Genomic DNA, 27,979 nt, shown 5'->3' with positions numbered 1-27,979 from the left:
TGCTATTTGATGGGGCAGAGCCCATTTATTTTAATGGTTTAATGCTTCCATTAAAGTTGTGAATAAAAACATGTTATACAAACACAGTAAGCCAATGTTGCTAATAGAAATTTCCAAACATAAGGCTCAGGTCTCTGTTTTCTAATCAATGAAGGGTTAGTCCAGCTATTTAGCATTTGGGAGTGTGGAAAACACAATGACCTGGAAATGTTAGCGAGTGGTTATATAAGTAATATCAGGCAGTTTACAGCAAGTATTGTTAACACAGGTTGCTTGTGGAAAATTGCAAACATACAATTTGTCTGCTCTGCAACTTCTTTTAAACATTGATATAGAAATTTACAGCTCGAGAGCTAACTTAAAATAAAAGTTTGTTCTTGATGGCTCTGGTTTCTGCAACATTTTCAGAATAAAAATGCTTTCATCTGTGTAAAACAGTAGTGACACCACAAAGAGCAGAATTTACCAGCTTTATTTGCCTCAGTGATCTGTGTGTAGGTGAGGGGTCAAAAACGAGATGGGGAACACCATATCTGTGTGAACTACAGCTTGTGAATTAAAGAGTGATGCTTCCTGAAGGAGATGAAGGGTAAAGAAGGAGGAGAATATTGCCGGAATGGACTAGAATTCCAGTGAGAAATGAAGAAGGGGCCGAAAGCTCAGAGGAGTGGAGACGATGGTGTCTTCATGAATGAGGGAGAGGAGAATGGGGTCTCTGTGAATAGGGGAAGAGGATAATGGGATCTCTGTAAATGGGGGAGAGGAGAATGGGGTCTTTGTGAGTGAGGGAGAGGAGAATGGGGTCTCTGTGAATGGGGGAGAGGAGAATGGGGTCTTTGTGAGTGAGGAAGAGGAGAATGGGGTCCATGTGAATGGGGGAAGAGGAGAATGGGGTCTTTGTGAATGGGGAAGAGGAGAATGGGGTCTTTGTGAGTGAGGGAGAGGAGAATGGGGTCTCTGTGAATGGGGGAGAGGAGAATGGGGTCTTTGTGAGTGAGGAAGAGGAGAATGGGGTCTCTGTGAATGGGGGAAGAGGAGAATGGGATCTCTGTGAATGGGGGAGAGGAGAATGGGGTCTTTGTGAGTGAGGAAGAGGAGAATGGGGTCTCTGTGAATGGGGGAGGAGGAGAATGGGATCTCTGTGAATGGGGGAGAGGAGAATGGGGTCTTTGTGAGTGAGGAAGAGGAGAATGGGGTCTCTGTGAATGGGGGAGGAGGAGAATGGGATCTCTGTGAATGGGGGAGAGGAGAATGGGGTCTTTGTGAATGGGGAAGAGGAGAGCAGGGTCTCTGTGAATGGGGGAAGAGGAGAATGGGATCTCTGTGAATGGGGGAGAGGAGAATGGGATCTCTGTGAATGGGGGAAGAGGATAATGGGGTCTCTATGGATTGAAGGCAATGGTGAGGATATCTACTTACAGGTCATTGTGATTGACAAGTTGGCAATCCAAAATGGCAACAGTGATGACCAATGCATACACATAACAGCCTGAAAATTCCTCTACATTTTGCTACAATCTTTTGCTGAAGATTTGCAATAGCTGCTTTCCTCCTACTGCGTGTTCCATATAACTATACAGAAAATAAAATATACATTTATATAGAGTATTTCAGGACTTAATGACATCCCGAGCACTTTACAACCACGGTTGTAATGTAGGAAACATGGCAGCCAATTTGTGCACAGCAAGCTCCCACAAAGAGCAATGTGATGATCTGATTTTGTGAAGTTGACTGAGGGATAAATATTGGCCTGGACACCAAGAAGAATTCTTTGGTTCTCTTCAAATATTGCCATTGAATCTTTTACACCCACCTGAGAGGGGCAGATGGGGCCTCAGTTTACTATCTCATTCAAAAGGTGGCATTTCGGATGGTGCAGCACTCCCTCAGTACCGCATTGACGTCTCAGTCAGCGCCAGTGCCAGTGCCAGTGCCAAATCTGTGTCCATGATTTTCTGACTGAAGAGGTGAGCGTGCTATCATACTAGCCAGGCTGACTCTAACTCACTGGCCTGGATATTTTAGCAGTTTTAGTTGACAGCTTTTTTGAGCCTATGTCATAGGCTGAATAAAATAAGTAGGCCCAGGCTTTTCACTGCCTTCACCCTCTTTCCTCACCCAGATAGTCCGACTAATGATATGAAACGACTGGACAGGGTAGCTGGGAGATTAGAGTTGCTCCAACGATTAGATGACAATTATGGGCACAGTAGTTTGAAATGACCATAGACTTTGTACGGGGTTGTGTAAGAAACAATGGGCTGGGACTGAAGAACTTTGGGAAGTAATGGAGATAGAAAGCATGGGAAAGGATGGATATTTGAGGGAGAGGGAGTCGTTTTTGGGACCATTCTAATGGATTGTTTTTTTTTAACCAGTCTTATGTTTTCTCATTTTTTTATGGATAAATTGGAACCCAGCAGATGAGAGAGGACAAGGCAGGTGGATAATTATTGGTGAATGGACACATGCCCCATTAACAATGTTAGTGGATCATATAACTTGGTGGTCCTTTGATCTCTGATCTAAAGTTGAAGTATTTGAAATATTATTCAGCTGGAAAGAGAAGGAACCCAGAAAAGACACTGTTGAGGTCGTCTGAGCCAAAAACATCGCTGTGATGTTGTGTGGTTTGAAGCCACACCTCATCGCCCTTATTCAGCCGCAGTACTGTCCCACCTGAATTCATCTGATGTTTTTGCCAGTTATTTTTAGAACCATGTGTGTCACAGAATCCAGCTTCCTTTCTGTTGTTTTTCATGATGTTGATACACAGTTTCCCCTCCGAGATCACATTGTGTGTAAAGTAATACCAGCCAGCTTTACAACTGACAAATTTTCCAAGTGTCATCTTAAAACACTCTCCCTCGTTGGTGATAGCCCTGTCAAACATCACTGGCCTTCCAGGGACAGGGTCAGTACTGGTGACTTTGACAACAGAGAAGGCTGGTCTTTCCTTCCCCTGGAGACCACCCCCTTGCCCTGATTGTCCCTTTTGTCCTTTTGCTCCAGCTAGCCCAGCTTCACCTATTGGGCCTGTTGGACCAACGTAACCTCTGAGGCCAGGTGTCCCCGGTGGTCCTGGATTCCCCTGCTGTCCCTTCACTCCTGGCTCGCCAAGGATACCAGTGTGCATGCCTGTGAATTAGAAAATTGGGAGATAAGTAAGAATGACTTAGAAATGCCTCGGTTCATCTTGTTCTCACACCAATCAAATGATCCATTAAAATCGAGACAATCTGAATGATGCAAACCAGCATTTAGATGTGGGCAGCTGCACCCCTTTGCGCTGACTCCTGGCAACTAGGTATCTAGTGAGAAATGTAGATTTATTTCAGGACTTAATGGAGAATAGGAAGGCATGTGGGTTTTGGAATCAGAAATTGTTTATTTTCAGCAAAATAGAGACCTGGATTGTGGAAAATCCTGCGGCAGAAGGGGTCAAGTCTGATTCCTGCTTGTGGCAGGAAGTGTTTGGACAGACCTTCCACCTCCCCACTCCCTGCCCACCCCCACCCCATTTCATGCAAAAGGGTTGTATCAGAGGGGGCCCAGGCCTCTGGTGGAAATCCACCACAGCCCATTCCCTATTAGGCTTGAAAGACTGCAGAGTTTTTGTTATGGGCCTAATAATTAGCCTCAAGCCTTTGGAAAGCAAATGCTGAAGGAAATCAATCACCTTATTCTGCAGTGAAAAAGCAAATACTTTATCTGCTTTATTTTTAATTTGGCTCAGAAGAGTTTGGGGTTTCTTAGCTGGGTCCATTGAGACAGACACTGGCAGAGTAGTCTTGTAGACCCAGCATGTGTACCCTGGCTAAGCCATCCCTGGAATGTGGGAGAAGGATACAAGCTGGAAGAAACAAGGAGAGCCATTACACTCATCTCCAGGACTTTTAAGGCCTTGGGTTGAAATTAAAGTTTTTTAATGTCCTTATCTCTGTTTTTCTTCTGATACAACATACACACTTCTAATTCAACTTCTATGCTTTTTCTTCATTTCTTTCCCTCCACGTTTTCTCTCCTTTCGACCTCTCTGTGACACACGCCATGTTCCGCTGAGACTATGACCTGCATTTTCACAGAGCTGTGACGATGCCGCGGAGCATGCAAAATGGCAGATGCAACCAGGATTTGAAAGTCCCGCCCCCATTTGGGTAGAACCTATTTTGTCGGTAGGGGCGAAGAGGTAGACGTGCTTTACACATGCATGGTTCCCGAACCTGCCAGTATATTTCAAAGTGCTATATAGTGCTGAAACTATCGTGCTTTTCATCAGTGGAAGTGACTGAATCTGCATTGTGTGACTTAGATTTCATTAACAAGTTGTGAAAGATTCTGAAGGTCTCCAGAAAGATGTATTTTGCTTATGCAGACTGCTGAGAATTGAAAGGTTGACTGCAGAGAGTTTTGTGTCACAGATAGATGTTAGTGGCTGACCCCAAGGGAGCTGGGGTGTGAGGCTTGTGGAATCAGAAGGGCATATCTTCTTGGCCCATCAGGATAATTCCTTGCCTCAGGCACGATAGACTGCCGGCTCCCTGGAGTAGAGTGTAAAGTAAACAAAAGAAAGGAATGGTAAAAGATGGTTATGACACCATCCCTCATATGGGCCATAGAGGCAGGGCAGTGGCCGCCATGTGTGGCCAAGGTCATGGGACATGACCAGGAGTTGGCAGAGCCAGCAAAGTGCACAGCAGGAAGGAGGAGAAGGAGGACCATGATATATTGCCCTGAGGTAAGGGTCTATGATCTCAGGAGGCTCTATCTTGACAAGACCAACCCATTGCAGGTGAAGGCCACAGGTCTCCAGAGAAATGGTTGGAGAGATATGTGCCATGCTGGATCATGGTGATGTCACATTCAGCAGGTCCCCATGCCTTGCCAGTTGAGCTGATGATTAGCGTGTCCCTCAATTTCTGTGTGGCCAGCTCCTTCCAGGGTCTGCTGTAGAACTCTGTGGCATTTCCCAGTCAGCTGTTATTGCAGAGGAATTCTTTGCTCAGATGGGGGATCACATCAACTATCTAACAGCTGTGGCACAACGGACACAGAGGGCAGGGGGCTTCATTAACACATGGCTTCCCACAAGTTCAGGGAGTGGTCATCTGTACACACATGTCCACAATGGCACCAATTCAGAAGCCAGAAAGCTTTGTGAACAGGAAATCTTTTCACTCAATCAATGCCCAATGGTGTGTGACCACAACAAAGGTCTTCCAGCATGTATGTGCAGGTTTTCCAGGCAGCTGCCATGATGCTTTCATCCAGAGGAATTCACCTTCTGCCTCAGCTGGTCTAGTCTGTACCACAGGTCCAAGGCTGGCTTCTGGGGAACAGAGGGTACCCCTTAAGAAGGTGGCTGCTGACCCGCAGACTGGAGACAGGGTCCCAATGTCAATACAATAGCAGCCATATGCAGACAGGGAATATCATTGAGCAGCATAATGGAATTCTGAAGATGCGGTTTAGATGCCCTGACTGTTCTGGAGGAGGACTCCAATACTTGCCGGCAAGGGTTCCAGGATAGTGGTCATTTACTGCATGCTGCACAATGTGGTGCAGTGGAGCGGTGTTCATAACGAGGGGACAGAAGAAAGTGAGAGAGCTATCTCATTGGAGGAAGAGGAGGACAAGGAAGAGAATGGGGACAAGGAGAAGAAGGATGAGGAGAAGTAGGAGGATGAGGACGAGGAGGAGCATAAGGATGAGGATGCAGAGGATGAGAACAAGGATAAGGAGCAGTACAAGGAGGAGGATGCCCCTGTCCAATCTGATGGAGGTGACATGGAGGAGGAGGGTGACAATGGAAGACATTCTGCAGGATAAGCCTGGGTAACCATGGCCAGTTCTATACAAGAAGTGTTATTTCCAGGAACCTCTTAATACAGAGGAGATTCACCTGACCAGCCTTTAGCCTCACAGTAAATCTATCAGTTAGTCCATAGTATGCTGAAGCCACCAAATTGCCCTTTTACATTGAGCCACACACCTTGAAGGAAATGTCCACCCCAAACAAGACAGTATACTAACAGGAAAAAAATGACATTCAGCATCATCAGCGTGCCTGAGTCCAGCACCATCACCCTGGGCTTAACCTTATTTTTATTATTCTTTCATGGGATGTGGGTGTCGCTGGCTGGGCCAGCATTTATTACCTATCCCTAATTGCCCTTGAGGAGATGGTAGTGAGCTGCTTTCTTGAACTGCTACAGTCCATGTGGTGTAGGTACACCCACAGTGCTGTTAGGGAGGGAATTCCAGGACTTTGACCCAGTGACATTGAAGGAACAGTGGTATATTTCCAAGTCAGGATGGTGAGTGGCTTGGAGGGGAAGTTGCAGTTGGTGGTGTTCCAATTTATCTGCTGCCCTTGTCCTTCTAGATGGTAGTGGTCGTGGGTTTAGAAGATGCTGTTAAAGGAGCCTAAGTGAATTCCTGCAGTGCATCTTGTAGATGGTACACACTGCTGCTGCTGTGTGTCGGTGGTGGAGGGAGTGAATGTTTGTGGATGTGGTGTCAATCAAGCAGCTGCTTTGTCCTGGATGGTGTCAAGCTTCTTGAGCATTGTTGGAGCTGCACTCATCCAGGCAAATGGAGAGTATTCCATCACACTCCTGACTTGTGCCTTGTAGATTGTGGAAATTGATGGTAAATTGTCGACAGGTTAACCTTGAGACATCCTTTAAAAGCTGGGTCATGCAAAATTCAGCATGAGACTGGTAAATAACTGAAGAATATTTGACCTTGTGCCTCGGCAAAGCATGCCCACAATGGCAAGAGTGCATGTAGGAAGTATGACTTAAGATGCAGAAACTGCAGATACGATTGCATGGGACAACAGAATTGAAGTACTTGGACATTGTGCAGGTATTAGCCACTCATATGCTTGCCACACCTTCAGCTGCCTTCCACCACATCCACCCAGCACCAACACACAGTGTCATCATCTAAGTGTGAAATCTACACCATACAGTGCTGTAACTCACTGAGACTCCTTGTTAACCCATAGCCTCTACCATCTAGAAAGATAAAGGCTTCATTTGCATGAGAGATCCCACACATGCAAGCTTCCCTCAAAGATACATGGCATCCTGACATATGGAGCGGCCACTTCAGTCACTGTGGAACAGTCATGTGTGTTTGACTGCCCACTGTGCGGCACTCAGGGTTGAACTACACCGGAGGAACTGCATTGCATCAATAAGTCAGAATATTGCTCTTTTCTCTGGATGGATAACAAATGTTGGAATGGCCCTCGACATCTGCAACCATTGGTGGACTACTACCTTCTCTGAACATCTGGATAACAAACCAGCCTTCCATTGCTGGGCATGCATGAGCACGGCCTTGACACTCACACGTTCACTGAGAGATGGGTTTCTGGCTGCAGTCTCAGTGCCACTGGTAAGAACCTGCCACTTTCTCTTAACCTGGTAATTGAAGCTATTAGTGTACAATTACAGACCAACATTGCAAAAAGCAAGTGCATTAACAGAGTGAATGAATCTAGCTCCTAACATAGTGATCTTAAATCAGGTAAACCAATCAGCTTTTGGGTCACCGTGGTGACCTGTGCTCACAAACACTCTTATATAGTACACAGATGTAGAGGCAGGCTGCTCACTTCTCCCACTACATGCTATTCAAGAGCATGGTGACCGCCCTTGTCATGCAGTATCCCATTGCGGACCAACCTGAGACTGCAGGTTCTGCATTTCTGCAGGATTGGCAGTTGTTACTGGGACATGTCCTGCAGATGAGGGCTCTGGTGGAGGGGCAGGGGAAACAATAGATAATGGGGGTGCTGAGGTGTTCTCAGAGCCCTCATCCTCTTCACCCACCTCCACAGCTCAGGGTTGGCTTTCGTGCAGGTTAAATGGGGCTGGCTGCCGAAGTGCAGCAGTCATCCCTTCCAGCAACCATTGTGCCACCAGCATGAACTTCCTGCTAAGGAAACGCATGCTCCATGCATACTCCTTGGAGATCAGCGCTCATACTCTGAGATGACTGCTCCAGGCTACTGAGTGAGCTTTGAAGCATTTGCAGGGAGTTACACTGCTGTCCCATGCACTCAGTGTGATGCTGCACGTATCCCTCCTTGAGGTTCTGCCATGGTTAGAGTTCATGTGATCGAGCCTGCAAGACAAGATAGAGCTCATCAATGCACTGGACTCCTCCAGGTAAAGTGCATGAGCTCACATTGCATCAGGTAACTACGCCAGATGTTCATACATCTGAAACATAGAAATATAGAAATAAGGAGCAGGACTAGGCCATTTGGCCCTTCGAGCCTGCTCTGCCATTCAATATGACCACGGCTGATCATCTATCTCAAAGCCATACTCTCACGTTCTCCCCATACCCCTTGTCACCTTTACAGTCTAGAAATCTATCTATTTCCTTCTTAAATATATTCAGTGACTTGACCTCCACAGCCTCTGTGGTAGAGAATTACACAGGTTCACCACCCTCTGAGTGAAGAAGTTTCTCCTCATCTCAGTCCTAAATGGCCTACCCCATATCCTGAGACTGTGACCCCTTGTTCTAGACCCCCCCAGCCAGAGGAAACATCATCCCTGCATCCAGTCTGTCCAGCCCTGTCAGAATTTTATACGTTTCAATGAGATCCCCTCTCATTCTTCTAAACTCCAGTGAATACAGGCCTAGTTGGCCCAATCTCTCCTCATACGACAATCCTGCTGTCCCAGGAATCAGTCTGGTGAACCTTCGCTGCACTCCCTCTATGGCAAGTATATCCTTTCTTAGGTTAGGAGACCAAAACTGCACACTATACTCCAGGTGTGGTCTCACCAAGGCCCTGTACAGCTGCAGTAAGACATCTTTGCTCCTGTACTCGTCCTCTCGTAATGAAGGCCAACATACCATTTGCCTTCTTAACTGTTTGCTGTACCTGCATGCTTGCTTTCAGTGATTGGTGTACAGGGACACCCAGGTCCCTTTGTACATCAACATTTCCCAATCTATCATCATTTAAATAATACTCTGCCATTCTGTTTTTCCTGCTGAAGTGGATAACTTCACACTTATCCATGTTACACTGCATCTGCCATGTATTTGCCCACTCACTCAACCTGTCTAAATCACCTTGAAGCCTCTTAACACCCTCCTCATTGCTCACATTCCTACCAAGTTCCATGTCGTTAGCAAACTTGGAAATATTACATTTGGGGCAGAAATGCCGCCCCCCCCCCCGCCCCACCACCCCATTAGGGGGATTGTGCGGGAACGGGTAGGAGCGAGCTTGAACCTGATCGGCACCCGCGATTGGGCCCACGCCACCATTTTACTTGGGTGGGCCAATTAAGGCCCGCCCAGCGTGACGCGTACCCTGAAGTGTGGGCCGGGGTGGGGGGAATCCCGGGTGGGGGGGATTCCCTGTGCGCGAAAGAGTGCAGAAATCTCCCCAAGACACAGAGGTGCTTCAAGGAGATTAGTTTAAGGTTTAAAAATTTAAATAGAAAAAAGGAAATATTTTAAGACATGTTCCCTCATGTGACAGTGTCACATGAGCTGGGACATGTTCATGAATTTTAATAAAAAATTTTATTTAATGAATGAAATCTTCATGAAACCTCATCCCGCCTGTGGATGAAGTTCCATGAAAAATGTGAAGGCTGCCTGGGCTCATCGCCTGCCCACCAACCTTAAGGTTGGACAGGCAGCTCAGTTAATTGTTTTAATAACTATTTAAATGGCCTTAATAGGCCTTTGACAATTTGGCTGGCACGCAGCCAACTCGGCTGCACGCCCGCCAAACTGAAAATCTAGATGCCGTGCGGTGATGTCGGGACACCCGCCCAACGTCACCGCACGTCATTTTATGCATTGGCAAGCGGGCCCCGCCTCTGCTTGCCGACCCAAAAATTCTTCCCTTGGTCCCCTCATCCAAATCATTGATTTATATTGTGAATAGTTGGGATCCCTGCAGTACCAGAAGTCACTGTCTGCCACTCCGAAAACAGCCCATTTATTTGACTCTCTGTTTCAATCCATGCCAATATATTAACCCCAATCCCATGTGTTTTAATTTTACGTGGGGCCTCTTATGTGGGGCTTTAATAAAAGCTTTCTGAAAATCCAAATACACCACATCCACTGGTTCTCCCTTATCTATTCTGCTAGTTACGTCCTCAAAAAACTCCAGTAGGTTTGTCAAACATGATTCCCTTTCATAAATCCATGTTGACTTTGTCTAATCCTGTTGATATTCTCCAACTGTCCTGTTATCACATACTTTATAACAGCCTCGAACATTTTCCCTACACTGAGGTTAGACTAACTGGTCTGTAATTCATTGTTTTATCCCTCCCCCCTTTTATCAATAGTGGGGTTACATTTCCCACCCTCCAATCTGCCGGGACTCTTCAGAATCTATAGAATTTTGGAAGGTGACAACCAACGCACCACTATTTCCATGGCCGCCTCTTTTAGTAACCTGGGATGTAGATTATCAGGCCCTGGGGATTTATCAGCTTTCAGTCCCATTAATTTCTCCAGCACTATTGTTTTAGTAATACTAATTTTCTTCAATTCCTCCTCCTCACTAGACCCTTAGTTCATTAGTATTTCTGGGAAGTTATTTGTGTCTTCCTATGTGAAGCCGTGGCTAAAGTAGTTGTTTAATTGCTCTGCCATTTCCTTGTTTACTATTATAAATTCTTTCGTTTCAGACTGTAAGGGACCTACATTTGTCTTCACTAATCTTTTCCTTTATACATACTTATAGAAGCTTTGATAATCCTCTTTTACGTTCCTTGCAAATTCACTCTCATACTCTATTTTTCCCCTCTTAATCAATCTCCTTATCCTGCTTTGCTGAATTCTAAACTGCTCCTTTTTCTAGGAACTTTATATGACTCCTCTTTGAACCTAATGCTATCCTTAATTTCTTTTGGTAACCATGATTGCGCCGCTTTTCCAGTTGTGTTTTGGTGCCAGAAATTAGTGTATAACTGTTGCAATGCATATATTTGTTCCATAAATATTAGCCATTGCCTATCCACGTTTTAATGAAGTTCCCCAATCTATCTTAGCCAACTCAGGCCTCATACCTTCGTAGTTTATTTTGTTTAGATTTAGGACCCTAGTTTCAGACCAGACTACTTCACTTTCCAACCTAAAGAAGAATTCTATCATGTTATGGTCACTGTTCCCGAAAGGACCCGCACAACAAGATTATTAATTAATCCCTTCTCATCGCACAATACCAAATCTAGGATAGCCTGTCCCCTAGTCAGTTCCTCGACATACTAAAAAACCATCTCGTACGCACTCCAGGAATTCATCCACCACAGTATTATTGCTAATTTGATTTGCCCCGTTTATATGTAAATTAAAGTCACCCATGATTACTGTAGCACCCTTGTTACATGCATCTCTAATTTCCTGTTTAATGCCATCCCCTACCTTATCACTACTGTTTGGAGGCCTATAGACAACGCCTACTAATGTTTTACGCCCGTTGTTGCCTCTTAGCTCCACCCAGACTGACTCCATATCTAGATTTCCTGAGCAAATATCCTCTCTCACTATTACACTGATTTCATCCTTAACTAACAACGCCATGTCACCTTCTTTTCCTTTTTGCCTGTCCTTCATAAATATCGAGTACCCTTGGATATTCAGTTTCCAGCCTTGGTCACCCTGCAACTATGTCTCCGTAATCACAATCATATTGTACCTGTTTACATTTATTTGTGCTGTTAATTCATCTACCTTATTGTGAATGCTTTGTGCATTCAGATACAATGCCTTTAGACTTGTCTTTTTAACATTTTTACACATTATTTTTGCACTATGCTAGCCCTTGTTTCCTCTACCTTCCATTTTTGCTTTCTACTTTTCTGGCTTTCATTCCTACCTTTGTTTCCCTCTCATGTGTCTCCCCGCTCAGGTTCCCACCCCCCTGCCAATCTAGTTTAAACCCTCCCCCACAGTACTAGCAAATACTCCTGTGAGGATATTGGTCCCGGTCCTGCTGGGGTGCAACCCGTCCAGATAGTACAGGCCACCTTCCCCAGAATTGGCCCCAATGCCTCAGGAATCTAAATCCCTCCCTCCTATACTATCTCTCCAGCTATGCATTCATCTGGTCTATTCTCCTGTTCCTGATCTCGCTAGCAAGTGTCACTGCGAGTAATTCTGAGATTACTACCTTTGAGGTCCAGCTTTTTAATTTATTTCCTAGCATCCTATATACTGCTTTCAGGGCCTCATCCCTTTTTTCACTTGTTTAATTGGTAGCTAGATCGACCACGACCTTTGGCTGTTCACCCTTCCCTTTCAGAATGTCCTGTAGCCGCTCAGGGACATCCTTGACCCTGGCACCAGAGAGGCAACATACCATCCTGGGGTCACGTCTACAGCCACAGAAACTTCTACCTGTTCCCCTTACAACAGAATCCCCTATCATTATTGCTCTCCCACTATTTTTTCTCTCCCCCACCCCCCCACCTCTGTGCAGCTGAGCCACTCGTGGTGCCACGGACTTGGCTTTTGCTACATTCCCCTGAGAAACCATCTCCCCCAGCAGTCTCCAAAATGGAAAATCTGTTAGAGAGGGAAAGGGACCCAGGTGACTCCTGCACTACCTGCCCAGTACTTTTACTCTGTCTGGCAGTCACCCATTCCCTCTCTGCCTGTGCACTCTACCTGTGGTGTGACCACCTCACTGTACGTGTTATCCACAAAGATCTTATCCTTGTGGATGCTCCACAGTGACTCCAGGTGCAGCTCCAGCTCTGAAACACAGCTTTTGAGTAGCTGCAGCTGGAGACACTTGCTGCACACATGGCCGCCCTGGACACTGGAAGTGTTGTTGACTTCCCACATTGCACAGGAGGAGCATTCCACTTGGCCAAGCTGCCCTGTGATGACTGACCCTTAAATTACACCTTTCACTTTTACTTACTCTAGTTCAGAGAATGTGAAGGATAGAAGAAATATTCACCAGGTCCTATTTACCAAAGCCGCCGCTCTTCTTACTGAGAAAAGGTATAAAATGAAAGGGCCCCTCCTTCCCTCTTCACCAAACTCCCTCTCTCACTAAACTCCCTCTCTCACCAAACTCCCTCTCTCACCAAACTCCCTCTCTCACCAAACTCCAACTTAAGCACTCTAATGCAGCACTGTGGTGCAGACATGGCAGCGTTGCAGATGGCTTGCTTTTACTCTTTTGGGCAACCAAATAAACTAAATTAAAGAAAACGAGGGACAAAGTAAGAAGCAGCCCCTTAAAGGTGTACTACAAAAGGAAAAACTAATCTCAAAGGAAACTTACATCAAATTAAAATGTGATTTGAAGGATCAATAAAGCAACCCAGTTTTGCTTTATACTACAATTCTAGTTTCTGAAAACCTGTTTAATCCAGTTAACTAATTAACTAGCTGAAGCTACAAGCAGCACCTGTATAACCTTTATTTTAAAGCTGGACTGAAACTCACCTTCCCCCAACCCAAAGGGCAATTTTTTATTGGTTGCTAAATTAAAGAAAGATTAGACTTTTGATAAAAATTTACCCTTAGAAGTCACCAAACTCCAATTTAAGCACTCTAATTCAGCCCAAAGCAGCACTCCTGTGCAGCCAAAAGCATTGTGTCCCATAAGGTGACTCCTGAGGCCCTATCTCAGGTGATCATCACTGTCTTCCCTCCTCTGAGGGGACCGTGCACAGATGTCTGACACCTCCTGCAGTCTTGTGCAATGCCATTCTCCACATGCCACCAACTCTAAGTGTATGTTACATCCCTCCGATGTAGTATCTGTGCTGACCAAGTGTGGGCTAGTCAGGTGTGATGGTGCTTCCTCAGGCATCTCTTCCTCCTCCTGGTGCCTGAGGCATGAGGTAACCTGGTTGGGTTGGGGGCAGGCAGGTGGTGGGAAAGTGCTGCTAGGACCTGTGTGAGACCCAAAATGAGGTAATTAGAGTTATCTCTTGACATTTTGACAGCATGCATGGATCTCAACCATTGCCTTTAACCTTATTTGTGAAACCCTTATCATGCACTCCCCTTTACACCATGTCCCATTCTCCTTCGTGCACGAACAGCATCACCTCCACCATTGTTTGAAAGTGCCTCTAACACCAGCTATGGGTAATTCTCCATCACCGATAATGAGCTCCGAGCACACCCTCACTATTTTTATCACCATGTGAAATGCCCGTCGCCACACGGACCTCCCCCCCCCCAACACTAGTCCCGGCATCTCCCTGGTGCTGTGCACCCTCTTTCCCTGCAATTACAACATACAGAGTGAAGTAAGCCCATTCTATTGTCCCATTTATTTTTGCCATGGGACAAAATTCTTCAATGTGGCAGTGGATCAAAGTGGCCATTCACATGTCAACCCATAACTGCTTGGACCCACATGGGTGCTTTGGACATACAAGGCCCCATGCTATAAGAGAGGTATGTGCCAAGTCACCCACCATGGGTGCAGCATTCAGATGTGAACAGTCACAGGGACCTCTCTGCTTCTGCTGAACAACTTAATTTGCTGGAGCACAACAGGTCATGGAATCTCCTGCAGCATTGAATACATGAACCTCCTGCAGCACTGAACACATGAACCTCCTGCAGCATTGAATACATGAACCTCCTGCTGCGCTCACAGTGAAGGCGATCTCCTCCATGCTCTTTTAGTGACATTTGGTGGGTTTTTCTGTCCACTGGGTGAATGGAGTCCCTCCATCTCTGCAGCTGCTCCACCAGGATTGGAGATCCTAGTCACAGAAGTGGGGAGCTGTCCCTCCTGTTCCGTTGCCTACTGGCCTCCTCTGTGACATTTAGGCACAGCAATGAAAAAAGCACATGGGCATGTAAGCTTTGATTGGTGCCAGAAATGACCTATGTCTGCTTACATGCAGGAACCATGTTCTCTAGTTCAGCAATGCCTAATGTTGGGGCGTAGGGTGGCTGCTGGAATGCAGGATGGACTGGCATATGTTCCTGACACACTAACATGGCATGTTGTGCTCCTGAACACAAACTACTCTGCTGGCCTGCTCCCTCTGATTCACACTGTTCTGCCATGACTGTGTGCAGCTGGGGGGCTCCTGGGCAAGGCTCCATTGCATGGCCGTACCCTGAGAGGGGTGGAAGGAGGGTCAGTGGAAGGGTGAATGCATATGTGCATATGATGCTTAACAATCAACCGCTGAGGTATTATGCCAATCTGAGTCAATGCAGAGCGTCTGGAATGGCTGATGGTGCCAAGATGCTGCCATCTCCATGGCTGGGCATTGTGAAGCTTTGCCAGCCATGTTACTACTGTCTGCTCCTTCATTATACAAGGTCAGTAGGAATCAGTAATCTCTTTGTTGTCCATGATGGACCATCTCTTCCAGTGTCAGCAACCAGTTGGACAACTATTACAGTTAGTGCTTACCTGAGTTGTGATGGACATCTCCTCCCAGGACCAGTAGCAATACCATACACTTCTTGCTGCTTACAGTGGGGCCTGTGCCTGACATGTGTCCCTTATGCAGGACCTGTCTCCTTATCCAAATTATTTCCATAGTCGGTGAGTCTAACTCTATTCCTCCCCGCTTCCTCGGATCAAAGATCGCACCACTAAGGAGACTTTTTCCTGAGTTGGCATGGCAAGCTGGGAAATTTCCTGACTCAAGTTACTCACTTCAGTAAGGATAATTCAGGCCTATGATTTGACCTGGGTATACATGTCCTCCTGTAGCTATTGGCTGGGGATGCACCACAAAGTCGTACAAGCTGAACTTTCCTCCCTTTTCAGAACTTTCTTACCTCTAATAAGAAGATCAGATGGATTATTCTGTCTTCCCGTTCTATTTGTTTCAATTAAGTTCACTGTGCACAACAAAATGAGAGCTGAACATAGGCTCATTGTGAAGAGTTGATCACTGCAGTGAAGTATACATCAGCAATATCATTATTGTGCTGGCATATGAGATAATTTCCCAGCAAGCTTTGAGGTAGAAAGGTTGTCAACATAAGCTCCAAATATATGGACGTGAAAGATCACCCAATATCCTACAGTTTTCCAAACAGCCACTGGATGTCTTTTACTGGTGAGGAAATTTGAGGGATCTACAATCATGCACTGGTGAGTTAAAGTAACTTCTACTTGTTCCAGGCTTAGGATGATTGACTTCCTTATGCTATTACACATTGGAGGGTTTGAGGTACTTGACTGAGTGGTGCCAAATGGCTTTATATTTAGGGCAAGGCATATGTTGCCATGTGATTTTTTGTTTCTTCATTCATGAGATGTGGGTGTCACTGGCTAGGCCCGCACATTTATTGCCCATCCATAATTGCCCTTGAGAAGGTGGTGGTGAGCTGCCTTCTTGAACTGCTGCAGTCTATGTGGTGTAGGTACACCCACAGTGCTCTTAGTGAGGGAGTTCCAGGATTTTGACCCAGCGACAGTGAAGGAACAGTGATATATTTCCAAGTCAGGATGGTGAGCGACTTGATGGGGAACTTCCAGGTGGTGGTGTTCCCATGTGTCTGCTGCCCTTGTCCTTCTAAATGGTAGCAGTCATGGTTTGGAAGGTGCCTCCTTGGTGAGTCCCTACAGTGCATCTTGTAGATGCACACATTGCTGCCACTGTGCATCGGTGGTGGAGGGAGTGAATGTTTGTGGATGGGGTGCCAGTCAAGTGGGCTGCTTTGTCCTGGATAGTGTTAAGCCTCATGAGTGTTGTTGGAGTTGCACTTATCCAGGCAAGTGGGGAGTATTCCATCACACTCCTGACTTGTGCCTTGTAGATGGTGGACAGGCTTTGGGGAGTCGGGAGCTGAGTTACTCGCCACGTGATTCCTAGCTTCTGACCTGCACTTATAGCCACAGTATTTACATGACTGGTCTAATTCAGTTTCTGGTCAACGGTAACCCCCAGGATTCTGATCGTGGGATATTCAGCGATGGTAAGGGGCGGTGGTTAGATTCCCTCTTATTGCATATGGTCATGGATTGGCACTTGTGTGGCGCAAATGTTACTTGCCACCTGTCAGCCCAAGCCTGGATATTGTCCAGGTCTTGCTGCATTTGGACATGGACTGCTTCAGTATCTGAGGAGTTTCAAATGGTGCTAAACATTATGCAATCATCAGCAAACAACCCCACTTATGACCTTATGATGGAAGGAATCAGCTGAAGATGGCTGGACCGAGGACACTAACCTGAGAAACTCCTACAGTGATGTCCTGGGACTGAGATGATTGACCTCCAACAACCACAACCATCTTCCTTTGTGTTAGGCATGACTCCAACCAACAGAGAGTTTTCCCCCTGATTAATGATTTAGACGTGAATATAGGAGATATGCTTAATAAGTTTGCAGGTGACATGAAAATTGGTGGTGTCATAAATAGTGAGGAGTAATTAGTGAGGAAAGCCCTAGATTACAGGACAATATAGATGGGCTGGTAAAATGGGCATAGCAGTGGCGAATAGAATTTAAGCCTGAGAAGTGTGAGCTGATGCATTTTGAGAGGATTAATACGGCAAGGGAATATTTGATGAATGGTAGGACCCCAGGAAATACAGAGGATCAGAGGGACCTTGGTGTACATGTCCATAGATCCCTGAAGGCAGCAGCACAGGTAGAGAAGGTGGTTAAGAAGGCATATGGGATACTTGCCTTTATTAGCCAAAGCATAGAATATAAAAGCAGGGAGGTTATGTTGGAGCTCTATAAAATGCTAGTTAGGCCACAGTTGGAGTGCTGTGTGCAGTTCTGGTCACCACACTATCAGAAGGATGTGATTGCACTGGAGAGGGTGCAGAGGAGATTCGCCTGGGCTGGAGCATTTCAGCTATGAAGAGAGACTAGATAGGCTAGGGTTGCTTTCCTTAGAGCAGAGAAGGCTGAGGGGGGACCTGATAGAGGTGTACAAAATTATGAGGGGCACAGATAAGAAGAAATTTTTCCCCTTAGCAAAGGTGTCAATAACAAAGGGGCATAGACTTAAGGTAAGGGGCAAGAAGTTTAGAGGGGATTTAAGGAAAGATTTTTTCACCCAGATATTGGTTGCAATCTGGAACACACTGCCTGAGAGGGGGTAGAGGCAAGAACCCTCACAACATTTAAGAAGTAGTTAGATGAACACTTGAAATGTCGTAACATAGAGGGCTATGGGCCAAGTGTTGGAAAATGGGATTAGAATAGGTTGATACTTGATGGCTGGCACGAACACGATGGGCCAAATGGCCTGTTTCTATGCTGTATAACTCTATTGCTATGTCTCTACAAGGGACAGCTATTTGATACACTGCTTCAAAGGTGGAATGCCTGAGTTGTCAGTCAAACAAAAATCAAAGCACTGTGTCCAACTGACACATTGCAATCTGAATCCCAGCACTGTTCAATGCAAAACAGTACTTTATCCATTGGATAAAGTACTCTAATGCATTTGAATACTTTCACAATGCTGTCCAATTAAATGGCCTCATCTTTTTAAAGAGGAAAGCCTTGTCATCAATCACTGTTTTAAAACCATCATAAATTATCATGCAGCATCTAATTATGACATGTAAAACTGGAAACAACTTTTAAACTTACCTGCCGAAAGGTTCCTGATTCCAGAATAGGTTCCCCAGATCGTTCATGACCCATAACATGGACCATGTTGTGTTTCGAAGCCTTGTGAAGCCAATCTGAATCCATGAAAATTTTGGATGTTCTGAAATCACCACTGGTTGCAGCATTGAGTTTGTTGAGTGTGGAATTGTGACCCGAACCCTTATTCCACACCCTTGAAAATAGCAGAGGATAGGAGTGTGGGCGGTATTCCTAGAATTGTGTTCCTCTTTCTCCCCCAATCTGATACAGGTTTGTCCCACATTGGAATGGCAAAAACTGGCCTAAGGCATGAGCTGGAAAGAGTGTGTAGCTTTTATTGAATGAGGCAGTTTATTGGGTAGTGAACAGTTGTTTTTTTTGGACTTGAGAAAGGTTTACAATGGTGGTTCAAAATTTGAAGAAGACACAAAAGTTAGCAGAATTCTGAACTGTGAGGAGGATAGTGATCAACCTCAAGGGGATAGAGATGGTCTTGTACAAAAGGCCATGCACATGGCAAAAGAAACTTAATGCAAAAAAGTGTGAAGTGATATATTTTGGTAGGATGAATGAAAAGAGACAATAAAAAATAAAAGGTATTATTCTAAATGGGTAGAGGAGAAGAGGGGATTGGGGTATGTGCATAAATCATTGAAGGTGGCAGGGCAGATTGAGAAAGTGGTTAAAAAGACGTACAGGATCCTGGGCTTCATAAATAGAAGCAATGAGTACAAAAGCAAGGAAGTTATAGTGAACTTTTATAGAACTCTGGTTTGACCTTAGCTGGAGTATTCTGGATACCACACTTTAGAAATAATGTGAAAGCTTTAGAGCGGGCTCTGAAAATATGAGAATGGTTTTGGGGATGAGCAACATCAGTGATGTGTGTAGAGTTTGAGAGGAGATTTGATAGAGGTGTTCAAAATCATGAGGGGGCTGCACAGAGTAGATAAAGAGAAACTGTTCCCAATGGTGAAGGGGTCAAGAACCAGAAGACCCCGATTTAAGTTGACAAAAGAACTGGAGGTGACATGAGGGAAAGCTTTTCTCTGCAGTCAGTGGTTAGGATTGCAATGTGGGGAATATACAATCAGGACTTACAAAAAGGGGATCGGACAAGCACCTGAAGAGAAGAAAAGTGCTGGGCTGCGTGGTTAAGGTGAGGGAGTGGGAATAAGTGAGTTGCTCTCACAGAGAGTTGGCTATGGATAAGATGAGCCAAGTGGCCTCATTCTGTGCTGTAACCATTCTTTTCCTTTAGTGCACAGCTGGCAACCCTATGAACAGCTGAGGCCCTCGCATCTACCCAGGTTTAGTAGATCTGATCATATATCATACACAGCAGCAGCAGCATTCATATAGAAGCTTCACTGAACCTACATTTCTGGAAGGGAATAGTGGCGCTTTGGAGATCATGGTGAACCATTGCATCCATGGCTGGTAATCCACTGAGAAACTGTCCTACACCAGAGGAGAGCTAGAAATGTGATATTCAGTCCTACATCCACCACCACCTGTAGCTGCAACAGAAACATGGCATCCAGCTTTCACACAATAAAGGAGTGTGTCATGATGAGTGGATGTGGTAAACACTTGAAGTTGTATCTCCCACAGGGTGTGGCTGTTTCCATGCTGGGAGAAATCTATTCCAAAGTAAGACTTTTACTTAGTTTCATCTTCCTCTTGATACCAACAAATGTTTTCCTCATTTGTAGCTCGGTGTGAGGGTCTCAGGTCTCTGCATTGACCTGGTAGACAGCTCCATGTAGCTTTAGTGTCTGCTTTTACTACAGAGTCTGAAATGTGGTCACATTTTGGTGTTCCTTCTGTAGCAGTATCGGAGAGCAGTCGTGGCATAGCGCCCCTGCTGTATCATTGGGAACAATTAGCCCGCTTTTCTGGCACCTACTTTACCTTCTCTGGTGAGCTGCAGCCCTTTAAATACTGCAGGCTTGCAGGGTTTTGCTGTTTCTCACACAAGTGTTATAGGATGAGCCCTCTGAATAACCCATTCATGTGCCAGGTGTTTGTTCAAATTAGGAGGACAGATTTTTAATTGTCAAGAAGTTAAGGGTTACAGGGCAGGAGAGTGGAGTTAAGTTCACAATCAGCTCAGTGCCATGCCTAGTACAGGAATGTCATGTTAGGAACTTTCAGTCAATACTGTCAAAAATTGGGCACAGACAAGCTATTAAGGTGGCTACCGCAAATCATGTGACTTTTCACATTTAGACTACAGACAGCATAAAGTCTCTGGTGAATACCTAATTAAATATGGACAGAGGTGAAGGTTTTTCACAGCCAGCTGTGGAATTTACACATCTTATTGTTTAAGGATGGGCCAACACCAAAAGAATATGGAGTTTCTAGACTGCCTGCCTCCATGTTTCACACTGGACAAAAGGGAAGATCGAAACTTCCCGTTGCATCACAATGGCCTCCACCATTCAAACTAGACTGGTTGGGCCTCAGAAATGTTAACCCAGTGGTCATGTGATCAAAGCTGGTTTCAGGGACTGTGCCCTTATTACCAGGACCTAGAAGATCCATCAGAACCATAAGCCATCAGGCAGTCTAAAAAACAGACTCTAGTTGCTTGATAACTTGCAGCTAATTTCAAAGTATTTAAACTGTTCCAGTTTCAAAGTTCGCCTGAGAACCAACCTCCTAGATATTTGACTACAAGAAACCTCACAACCTGCTGTGAACCCTTCACTTTACAAGACCCTCAATTCAACTTTAAACCATTCAAGAAACCACAGGCTTGCCATGAGAGGCTGGAAACTGTGGGGTAGTGAGACAGCAAATATATTCTGTCTGTGACATCAGCCATGATCTTATTGAGTGGTGGAGGAGGCTCGAGGCATCGAGTGACCTACTCCTGCTCCTAATTCTTTTGTTCTTAGTTCTTAGTAGGACTCTTGTTGAAAAATATGTCATGACCCCTTCTACCCTGCAGTGCTAGTTTAGGCAATGGCAGTTCAATCCCACTACATCTTCTACATCTCCTCAATTAGGCAATGTCACGTCATGGACCTGGATTCCATTTTTTTCCCAGTCTTGTTCTGTTTATTGAATCTTTTATTAATTTATCAGGACAATGCGCTTAGAGGCCTGTGATAACTTGCATGTGTTACCTGGATCGCCTGTGTCACCACCTTCTCCAGGTCTCCCATCTCTTCCTGGTGCTCCTGGTGCACCAGGCAATCCATCTTGACCATTCGGTGCTTGACATGGACTTGTACCTGCAGTAGCTTGCGTTATCAGAACAAACAGCACCAGCCCCACACGCATCATTGTGTCTGTACAGAACAAGTAAGCACTAACAGTAACATGGCACTGCAAAGTGTTAATATTCAGTATTCTTCACTTAACTATACACAGCTGGTGCACCCACATTGACTGGCTATAGAGGGAGCATTATATTGCAGCAGAAGGAGTCTTTTCTGAAATAAACCAGCAACGTATGCAAGGGAGGCTGGAAATTCCCACCCCTGAGCTGCATGGAGCTCTGGCAGAGTCATGGGTGCATAGCTCAGAATTCGGCACAGATCCTGGATCCACCAGATTTCTATCCCATTAAAACTAAGCAGGAGATCCTTATCTGGGATCACATTTCTTCTACCCCATATCCCAGCAGGAATTTGGGGAAGGGTGGCTAGATGGAGGGGATGGTTCAGAGCTACCCTGGGAATCACAATGGATATACCCAGTGGGATCAGTCTCTGGGAACAGAGTAGCAACTGATGCCAGGACTTATGACTCTAACTAACAGGCCTGGACCTAGCAGCTTGGACGAAATTATCATCCACTGTTTAATCCTGGCCGGAACTTTGCTCTCATCGGACTGACCAGGGAACTGGCCCGTGGCTGTGTTGAGCTGGCCGAGCAGGTGTGGGCACCCAGCTGCAATAATGTGATGATCCCATTCCTGGGATTTGGGACACAGTCAGTGAGTGCCGGGCAGAAGCAAAGTTTGTAGCTCTGCTCCACCTCACTCAGGCAATGCAACAACAACCTTCAGGGGTTACGCCCCTAATGCCCTCAGCACTTTTAACTCAATCATTCACTCGATTTACTAATGAATATGGTAACACCCTCATCCATCCCTTAGAGAGTTTCCTTTTAGCTGTTTGAGGAAGGCACATTGTGCCTCTAGGATTATCACTCATCCAATATGAAACCCTTCATAAATAGGGATCTGGAGGGTTTAGCCAATAATATAGAGGGGAACTTGAATCAGATGTGCACAGCTGAAGATTTTAGAACATTTTAATCATTCTAATTGTGCTTCTTCAATGGTTTTGGGTAAATGTTCCTGATGTTTCACTTCATTTATTAATGCAATATTAATATTTATTTCCCTATCACAGCACAGGAGCAAAACCCGTGGCCCAAGCGTTTTCCATCACCTCTTCAGTCTCAGGGATAATGGGCAAGAGGGAAACTGCAGTACAACAACCAACGAGAATATTTATCGACATTATTTTGAGAGAAGAGATTTTATAATTTAATGTGAAGCTGTTTTATAAATCATTCAGTCTTGCCCCATTTGTCTGGTCTTTAAGTTCCAGGACTTGCCCAAGCCCAACCAATGAAATGGCCAAGCTCATTCAAACAGATTCCACAAGCTAATTAACACTTTCAGCACTTGTACTCGAGAATCCCCGCATAAATAATCAGGAGAGATAAAGATGGTGATAATTAGCTCACATGGTGTCTTTCTACATTCATGTTACAACTTGGTTCCAAACATGAAATTAGGTAATGATGAGAAAATCATATTTTGCTGAAATTTTGAAGAAATGGAGAGCAGGCCCAAGTATATGGTCTAAAAACCTGGTCATCAGCCAAGAAATAAACCTTAGTATAACTTTACTCCTTCATACACCAGTAAGAACTAAACTGATACCTGCTACCTGTCTTCACTGCACCACCAATAAAACCACAGAACAATCAACCAACCAACTGCAGAGGAAGAAAAGACAGCTAGAATTTTAGACAGTATATCGAGTGATTATTGAGAATATTTCACCCACAACACCCTGGTCCACTCTTCAATTACCCCCAATAGCCCCTCCACTCCTCACTGCACCCTCCCATGGAGCACAGCATGACTGTGAGCCTCTGGGGCATTTACAATTTTAATTCTCAGCCCCATTCCCACCACGCTGACCTCTCTGTCCTCGGCCTCCTACCCTGTTCCAATGAAGCTCAATGTAACCTTGAGGAACAGCACCTCATCTCTCACTTAGACACTTAACAGCCTTCTGGGCTCAACACTGAGTTCAACAACATCTGATCAAAACTTCTGCCCCCACTTTCTCAGACAGCAGCTGTTGGTGAAGATTCTCCTATTACAATTTACACCTCCTCGAGACACACCTTACCTTTCTTTACTTGTCCCATTACCAGCCCATTTTGCCTTGCACCATCATCCCCTTTGCCATTTAGTCTCTCCTGCTTTTGACCCTATCACAGACCTGTTCTTTTCTCTCTCCTCTTCATCTGCCTCTGTACTTGTTTAAAACCTGTTGCCACTCTAACGGTTTCCATTTCTGATGAAAGATCATCAACCTGAAACGTTAACTCCGTCCCACTCGTTCTCTCTCTTGCTCTGTCTCTCGCTCTCTATCTCTCCACCGATGCAGTCTGACCCGCCGAGTATTTTCAGCATTTTCTGTGTTTATGATGGAATAACGCATCTTGAGGTTAAGATGCCTTAAATACATTCCAGTCTGTGAATATTTACAATAATCAAAATAACTCAGAGATAAATTGATTACTTAGATTATATATGAATTGTTTGATGTAAGTCACACTGCAATTCAGCTTTTGCGCTGTGAACAGGTTTCTTAAATAAAATACCATTATTATTATTATTATTATTATTATTAATAATACATTTCTTATCCTGTGGAATTGGAGATTGCTCATTTTTATTTTTTATCAATACTCGTTCATGGGATGTGGATGCTGCTAAAACATTTGTTGCCCATCCCTTATTGCCCTTCAGAAGGTGGCTGTGAACCCACTTCATGACCCACTACAGCCCATATGATTAATGTTCTCCCTCAATATTGTTGAGTAGGGAGTTCAAGGATTTTGATCCAGTGACAATTAAAGAAGGGCAATAAAAATCAATTCAAGATGAAGTGTGACTTGGAGGGGAAGTTGCACATGCTGGTGCTCCCATGCTCTTGTCATGTGCTTCTAGGTGGTAGAGGTCTTGGGTTTGGAAGGTGCTATTGAAGGAGTCTTGGTGAGTTGCTGCAGTGCATCCTGTATATGGTACGCACTGCTGCCCTTGCACCGGAAGGGGAGGGTGCGAATGTTTAAGATGGTGGATGGGGTGCTGATCAAGGCTGTTGCTTTGTCCTGGATGGTGTCAAGCTTCTTGAGTGTTGTAGGAGCTGCACTCATCCAGGCAAGTGGGGAGTATTCCATCACACTCCTGAGTTGTGCCTTGTAGACGGTGGACAGGCTTTGGGAAGTCTGGAGGTAAACAACCCATCACAGAACTCCCAGTGTCTAGAAGCCACAGCATTTAAGCAGCTGGTTCAGTTGAGTTTCTGGCTGATAGTGATCACCAAAATGTTGATGGTGGGGAATTCTGTGATGGTAATACTGTTGAATATCAAGGGGCGATGGTTAGTTTTTCCCTTGTTGGAGATGATCATTGCTTGGCACTTGTGTGGCACAAATGTTACTTGCCACTTCTCAGCCCAAGCCTAAATATTGTCCAGATCTTGCTACATATGGACACAGACTGCTTTAGTATCTGAGGAAGTGTGAATGGAACTGAACACTGTGCAATCATCAGCAAACATCCCCACTTCTGACCTAGTGACGGTGGAGGTTTAAATTTATAGGGTGAGTAATTTGACTTGATCAGTGGTGGAAAATACAGAATGTTGCACCAGCCGCCTATTGTACACCCCACCCAATATTCTTCTCCGTTGAATATCACACCAGGGACGTAAGATGTGCCCATACAATACCATCCTGTCCTATGCTGCAACCAAAGGCAAAGCTCTATCCCACAAAGATGTTTCTATGTGTAGAATTGCATCACTTCACTCTGACTGCTCTTTCTGATTTTGCCCTGATTCCAACAGTTTAAAGTAAGGAGTTAAATTACACTGCTATAGAAAACTGGAGTTGTTTCAAAGCATTCAATAAAATGATAGTCTGTATATTATTAATAGTTACTTCAGTAGTATTGTTTAAATATACATCAAATGAAATCCGTTTCATTCCCGATAATGATTTGTTTCTAAATGATATAATTTCAGCAAATAAGAAAAGGTCTGAGAGGAACAAAAACCAGTAGGAGTGAGAGCAGAGTGAAGTGGAGTGAAATCCATTGAAACATTTGTTCTCTGTCACTGTTTAGAAACTGCCTGGCTGAGACTGAACGCATTTAAAATACAGCAAAAGAGCCTGAACTTGGGGAGATATGAGTAAGAACATTTCTGCTCACAGGCCTGCACTTTCCAAATAAATTAAAGGCAATGGACAGTTCTCTGAAAGTATAACTTACCTTAGAAAATAGTCCTTACAGTAAAGAAACAGTCTGTGCACATACTTACAATAAGCTGCTCGCTTCTGGGAATGACGTCTCCAAAAGGGAGAGAAGGGAAATTACACTCCTGTTGTGTAACTTCATCCAGATTACCAATCAGAGCTGAGTCAGGATCCAGTAGTTCTCTGAGGGGCACACGCTGCCAAGTTTGTAGCCAGAACATTAGCTAAATTCATGAGTTTTATCCTTTTCCTGCAGGAAAAGATTAAAATGTAGAAACAAAATTTACCTCCTGTAATTAAGGGACAAATCTGACTCTTTATATGTTATTTAAATATGATCAAGAAATCCAAGCAGACTCTCTTAAAACAAGATGATTCTAAGTTTCTTATCTTGACCTTGCTCGCGGTGTGGAATGTTGGCTCTGTTCATAATGGTTCTTTCACACTGACCCATGATGATTGTGGACAGCTAATTTCTGAATTCAAACCCAGCCTCAATCTCTCTGCAGCTGCTAAATCCGATTTATATCATATGAAACCTTTACTGTAGAAATGTACACACCACCTTTCCACTCCTACCCTAGGCTGCTGTGCTGAGGGTGAATGCACAGTGACAGCCAGTCCAGCTAAATGAAATAGCCTGAAAATCAATCTCACTGACCTCCCGCTCTAATTCCAGCTCCTCCCGAAGGTGTGTGAACAAGCTGGGGTGTGGCTCCAACACCTTACATAGGGGGTCATGCTTCACGTGTGTACCCAGAGAGTTAGCATCAACAGCAGATTGACTGTTGGAGTGTGCCAATGTCCAATTAATGTATTCACAAGGTCACAAAGCCATTGAGACACAGAAGGAGGCCATTCAGCCCACTGAGTCTATGTCAGTTCTTTGTAGCATAATCCAGCCTGCTCCACTTTAAAAAGGCATCTGAAAAGGTATTACAAAATAGAATTGTCAGCAACATTAAAGCCCATTGGATTAACGGGGCAGGGACAGAATGGATACAAAGTTCACTAAGAGCCAGAAATCAGAGAGTAGTAATGAACAATTGTTTCTCAGTCTGATGGGAAATGTACAGTTTGTCCCACAGGGATCGTTATTAGGACCAGGCGTATTTTAATATATATTAATGACATGCTCTTGGGAATACAGGGCCTAATTTCAAAGTCTGCCAATGTCACAAAACCCAGGAATATATTAAGCGGTGAGGAGGATAATAATAGACTCCAGAAGGACTTAAACTGGTGATATGGAAAAAAAACAAAGCAGGTTAAATCTCACACACAGAGTGTGAAGTGATTCATTTGGTAGGAAGATTGAAGAGTGACAATGTAAACTAGTTGGTACAATTGTAAATGGGGTGCAGGAACAGGGAGTCCGAGGGTGCGTATACACAGGTTTGCAGGACAAGCTGAGAAAGCTGTTGAAGCAAATGGATTCCTTGGTTTAATAATAGAACACAAAAGCAAGGAAAATTTTACAATTGACTTTCAAAATAAGAAAAGCCTCTGGAGGGAGAACATTTGTACAGCTTTAGGGGAAAGGGTGGGGGCAGTGGGACAATCTAAATTACTCCTGTAGAGAACCAACAAAGTCCCGACAAGCTGAATGGCCTCCTCCATGCTGTACGATTCTATGAAAACAATGGTTAAACCTCAGCTGGAATATTGTTCAATGTGAGCATCACACGTTAGGGAGGATCTCAAGGCCTTAGGGAGGATGCAGGGGAGATTTACTGGAATGGCACCAGGGATGTAAAACTCCAGCAATGCAGAGAGACGAGAGAATTCGGAGAAGAAAAGGTGAAGAGAAGATTTGATAGAGATTTCTAAGATATTTATGGAGCAGATCTGTTTTTCACTGATAGGTAACCAAGGAGACG

The 27,979-nt window shown here is 44.7% G+C and overlaps 1 pseudogene across 1 annotated transcript; it reads right to left on the bottom strand.

Moving 5' to 3' along the window:
• Positions 1-26,335, bottom strand: LOC144690618 (uncharacterized; annotated as a pseudogene). The gene is made up of 3 exons (XR_013578921.1): positions 26,165-26,335; positions 21,710-21,874; positions 1-3,141 (listed from the first exon to the last, which is right to left on the bottom strand). The product of XR_013578921.1 is annotated as an uncharacterized LOC144690618 (transcript).
• Between the last annotated feature and the right edge of the window lie 1,644 nt (positions 26,336-27,979).

The sequence above is a fragment of the Cetorhinus maximus genome, chromosome 15 (assembly GCF_964194155.1).
Source record: "Cetorhinus maximus chromosome 15, sCetMax3.hap1.1, whole genome shotgun sequence".
Taxonomy (NCBI): Eukaryota; Metazoa; Chordata; class Chondrichthyes; order Lamniformes; family Cetorhinidae; genus Cetorhinus; species Cetorhinus maximus.
The sequence above is the reverse complement of the archived record's forward strand: the minus strand, read 5'-3'. Positions and strand labels throughout refer to the sequence as shown.